Genomic DNA, 5,388 nt, shown 5'->3' on the forward strand with positions numbered 1-5,388 from the left:
AGTCTCCAGTTCCTGTGTTGTTCCTGTTGACCTCTGACTTCTCTCTCCAGATTTGGCCCCTGAGATCCTCCCTGGACTCTACTGGCCCAAGCCCAGCGAAGCATCATTAGGGCCCTCACCCTGTTCTCTAAGACCTCCCTCCCCCACCTTCTTTCTTTCTGCCTGTCTAAGTCTGCAGGGAGACGACCAGCAGTAAGGGCCAGAGGGTTTGGGAATGAGCCCTCCTTCATATTGGATATTGCATTGACCTCTGGGATCTTTTTCTGACTGCAAAAACAGCCTGATGAATTACTATTCTTGAGTCTTCATCTTTTCTCCGAAATCTCAGCTGAGCTGCACATTTGGATGGGGCATTATGGAAGACAGGATGACAGTATAGAGATATTCTGGCCACATGAAGGGGAAATAAATGAAAGTTTGGAGATGTGTAAGAATCCTTTTATTTGCTCTGCTGAGTCTGTGAGTGCAGGTTGGGACTGAGACCAAGTGGGGAAGGAGCCTGGGAGAGGGATGATGTATTTTACATGGTGAGGGTGCAGATGTTTGTCTTTGATTTGTACTGCTTGGGTGCACTTTTGGAAATGGTATATTGGGTCGTGTGCCAGGGCTTTAGAGAGAGTCCAGGCTCCATTCTCCTCCTGTTACTGGAATGATGCCCAAACAGGCTGTTGGCCCATAGGCTGCCCCTCAATGCCAACTTTAAAAGAGTTCCATTTCTCTGTTTTGTTGTCATTTCCCTCCCCCATTGTGTATGTATCCCTGCTTTTTTTTTTTTTTTTTGATTGCAGGAGCCTCCTTGAGGGCTTTTGTGGTCTCTGCTCAGGGCTCAGTCCAGGGCCCTGCGGTTCCATCTCTGTTGGTGATGGCCACTGCACTGAGTGACTGCCTGGTTTTCTTTATAGACTGTCCCAGAGTGGGGCCTTTCTTCCCCTCTGAGGAAGGGAAGGGTTTCCCTTTGGAGTTAATGAAGGAAGGAATATGTAGTTCCTAAATAGAAAGAAGCCCCTGCCCCTTCTCTAGTCACTGGAGTCTCGACCCTGTACATGGTTAGAGCCAGTTGATTGATCTCCACCTATAAATCCCCTCCTCTCCCACTCTCCTTTCCCCTTTGAAGTGATCCACCCTGTTGGGAACATTTGATTTTCCCTCTTTTGCTCTGCTATCTTACTACATATAGAATAACATTTAGTAGCTTTCAGCCCCCAAATTTTAGGTTATCAATGATGGCCCTGCATTCATGTGTGTGTATGTTTTATATGTGTGGGTAAGGTTTCTTGGTATATACACTTTATCTGGCTTATTTAAATATCAATAATAATTCAAATAGTAAAGAAATTGTTTATTTAACTATGAATTTCCCTATTTAGCCAGATTATTATTATAGAGAAACGATAGAATCTGAGCCAGTGATATTTGCATCCATAGTGGGTAGAATGTCAGAGATCAGAGAAACATCAAATACACACACACACACACACACAGACACACACATATATGTGTGCACATATACATACACACATGTATGCACATGTGTACATGACACACATGTATACATATGTGTACATGCATACACACATATTTGCAAATCAAGAAATGAGTTCTGAGGAAGGTTAAAATAAGTTGTGTTGACACACAGGTCAAATGTAATTTTTACCAGTGTCAAGAATGTGTTTGTCATGTTACCATACCACTAATCTGAAAAATAAACCAACAAAGATCTTTGGGGGAGACTCTTGAATTCCAGCTTCAAAATGAAGGGATATATTTGAGATGAAATCCTGAGAGGCAATGGTGGCAAGTGGATATAACACAGTCTTTACCTTTCATGGGTCAGGTGCCGGCCATTCTAACAAGCATGAGCTTTGTAATGTCAGGATCACATCTAGTTGCCTTCCAACCCAAAATTGTTGAGTGTTATCAATTTTAGCCCTTGTGTGCATATTTTATGGTATTGATACACGTTATCTGTTTTTTTAAAATATCAGTAATAATACAATGATTTAATTAAGAATCACTTATTTAATTAAGAAGTCCTTATTTAACTAGCATTGTTGTTATGGAGCAATGCTAGAAGTCAAGCCAATAATTAGATTATATCCAATGTGGGAAAGAATCTTAAAGATCATTTAAATACGCTTTATGGTTTTTTTTAACAAATGAGAAATGAGGGCCTGGGGAAATGAAGTCATTTTGAAGGTCATACACAGGTAACTTACTGTAGATCAGAGGAATGTTATGTTACCACACCACGAATACAATCTGGAAAATAAATCAGCAGAGGTATTTGAGGGAGATTCTTGAAGCTCTGATTCAAAATAGATGGATTGTTTCCGATTGAATCCTGAGGAGTAATCGTGACAACTTTCATGGTCAGATGCTGGAGAGCATCTGGAGAGCCTCAGCTCTGTATAGAGAATCAACTCTGTCACCTTACAACCCAACATTATGTTTGGATTATCAATGTTGGCCCGTGTGTGTGTGTGTGTGTGTGTGTGTGTGTGTGTGTGTGTGTGTGTGTTTCATTTATAATGCACTTTATCTGTCTTATTTTAATATCAGTGATAATATAATTATTTAATTAAGGATTCCTCATTTAGCCAGCATCATTATTATTATGGGGAAATGTAGAAGCTGATCTATTAAGATTGTGTCTGAAGTAGGAAAGAAAATAGCATAGGTCATTTAAGGATGCTTATTTTTATTTGCAGATAAGGTGATTTTGAAGGTCCATACAACGGTAATTTACCTGGGTCAGAAGCATGTTGTCATGTCACTATACCATGAATGCAATAAATCAACAAAGACATTCTTGAAGTTCAGCTTCAAAATAAATGGATGTCGAGGATTGCATTGTGAGAGATAACTGGAGCAACTGGACATAACAGAATCTTTATCTTTCAACAGTCAAGATGCTTAACATTCTAAAAAGCCTCGGCTCTGTGTCTTACTTCATGTATCATCCAGTCTAGTCCCTTTCAGCCCAACAATGTAGGCCCTTGTTTTTATGTGTTTGTGTGTGTATTTGTTGGTAATATGTTCACGAATATGAGTGGTTGATACACAATCTGCAAAATAAATCAACATAGCTTCTTGAGGGAATTTCTTGCTGTTCAGACTTAAACTAAAGGGATATTTGCAAAGCATTATACTCTGAAAGTAATTCTGGAAATGGACATAACATAATCTTGGATGGACCTGTACAGTCAGACACTTCACATTCTAATGGACCTCTGCTCTGTATATATGAGATCTGGATCTGTACTGTCTAACCAACAATGTTGAGGTGGCAATGATGTTTTCTGTGGGGGAGGGGGATGTCTATTTGTGTGGATAATTAATGTATGAATCACAACCACCATACTAAATAAAAAATGTAGTTCCTTGAGGGAAGTTCTCCATGTCCAGAACCAGAAAATGGAATACTTGGGATTAAATCCTGAGTGAACTCAGGCAATTAGACATGGCTGGCCTGAGTACTTTCCTTAAAATTGAGGTTCTGGAAGGACACTGGCCAATCTTAGAGGAAGAGGCTGCAGGAGCAGCAGATATTGCTAGTGTGAGAGAAATCAAGGGACTGAAGTGAATTTCCAGGGTGTCAGGAGTAGTCTAGAGTAAAGAGATATTGACTATTTTGATTGATAGAGTTTTTATTAATAGCATTCATTTAAAAAAAATTGAGTTCCAAATTCTCTCTCTCTTTCTTGCCTCTCCTCCATCCATGGAGAAGGCAAGCAATATGATAGGTACCCACACAAAACATCGCCATATTAGCCATTGAACTATAGAGTTTAAATACAACCTAGCTTGGGCTTATTCTAGGATGTTTGTTGCTAAACTTGTTCTCAAAACATTTCCAACGATCAGAGCTCATTAGGCCCAAGTGACCTAGATAATCCATGTCAGCACTCAGTGTGCTGATGATGGACTGGCCAGCATGACTTTAATGTTGGACAGGCAGACACATGAAGGATCCAAGGCCTCTCCACCAACACAAGTTGCAGCTAATCAGTGATGTAGTAGGCGAATACAAGGAGTTTCTGATGCCAAAATATGTTATTCACCGACCTGATCAGAGTCATCACGTAGCCTAATATTAAACATAAGAGACCAGGTATTCATGACTACAAATCTAGACAATTTCACTAACATATGCTCCCTCCCTCATTATGCTGCTAAGTGGGGGCAACAATGATCATGCCACTATGATACATAGGAAAGGGGAGTTGGTATAGAAGCAGCTAGGTGGTACTGCAGTGGATCGAGCACTGGCTCCCCCCCAGAGCCCGGGACACTTGAGTTTAAAGTAAAGCTTCAGATAACTTACCACCTGTGTGACCCTGGGCAAGTCACTTAACCTCTGTTTACCTCAGTTTCCTCATATGTAAAATGGAGATGATAATAGCACCTACCTCTCAAGGTTATGACAATCCAATGAGATAAAAATGCATGGCCCAGCAAGGACGTGAGAAGCACTATATATACATTTCTTCTTCTACTTATCATCATCATCATCACCATCACCATCACTATCATCATCACACCACAGTGATCTTTGAAGAGCCTTTCTGATCTTCATTCTTACAAATCGTCCATTGAAGACATGGAGTAAATTTTGCTATTCAGAACAAAATGATTAAATTTTATCAAAAAATAAAACACCTCAAATCTCCTATTTGTTTCCATAATGAATATTTAGAACTATAGATGCCTTCATTTAAGGGCATATTAGCATACCACCCCCAATTTGTACCTCTGTCTTAGTCATTCAACCTTGTTTTTTTTTTTTATTTTCCCTATAATCTAAGCGACCAAACTTTGAAGAAAAAGGTACGTGGTTTGCTGCTGTTTTATATTCTTCATGGTATTTGTTAATGTTTTTATGTGTTACATGTCTTTGGTTCTCAAAGCTCTTTCTGCCTGGTCAATTGGTATCCTTGGATGCTGAAATAAAAAAATGAAATCTCCCGTTTCCATGTACTTTTCTCCACTGTCGTTTAGAAAGGGATGTGCAATTTCACTGGTATAGAGAACTCTCGGTATGGAAAATCCCTTCACTAAAGTAGATCAGCTGGCTTAGGGAGTTTGCAGGAGGCACTGAGGGTTATTAAATAGGGCCAGATGAGCTTCAGAGGTGGGTTTTAACTAGGGACTTCCTGACTCAGCTCTACCATGCTAACTTTTCGACTCTCTGAATATATAGTAATCAAGGCCAATGGTTTTCACAGTTCTTTGATATCCTTTCATTTTAAATCGTAACTTCAGGAATGAATAGGATCTTCAAAGCATTGATTAAGTTGGCTTACTATGTAACCAAGCACTGGAAATCATATTAGTCAAGTAAGACTGCACCCCACAAAGCTCATGCTCTAATGGGAAAGACAACACCTA

The 5,388-nt window shown here is 39.8% G+C and overlaps 1 long non-coding RNA gene across 1 annotated transcript; it reads left to right on the forward strand.

Moving 5' to 3' along the window:
- Positions 1–6: 6 nt before the first annotated feature.
- LOC114024047 lies at positions 7–4,973 on the forward strand. The gene is made up of 2 exons (XR_003566863.1): positions 7–427; positions 2,709–4,973. It is a non-coding gene; the product is annotated as an uncharacterized LOC114024047 (long non-coding RNA).
- The last annotated feature ends 415 nt before the right edge of the window (positions 4,974–5,388 follow it).

The sequence above is a fragment of the Vombatus ursinus genome, unplaced genomic scaffold, assembly GCF_900497805.2.
Source record: "Vombatus ursinus unplaced genomic scaffold, bare-nosed wombat genome assembly UNPS02004458.1, whole genome shotgun sequence".
Lineage (NCBI taxonomy): Eukaryota > Metazoa > Chordata > Mammalia > Diprotodontia > Vombatidae > Vombatus > Vombatus ursinus.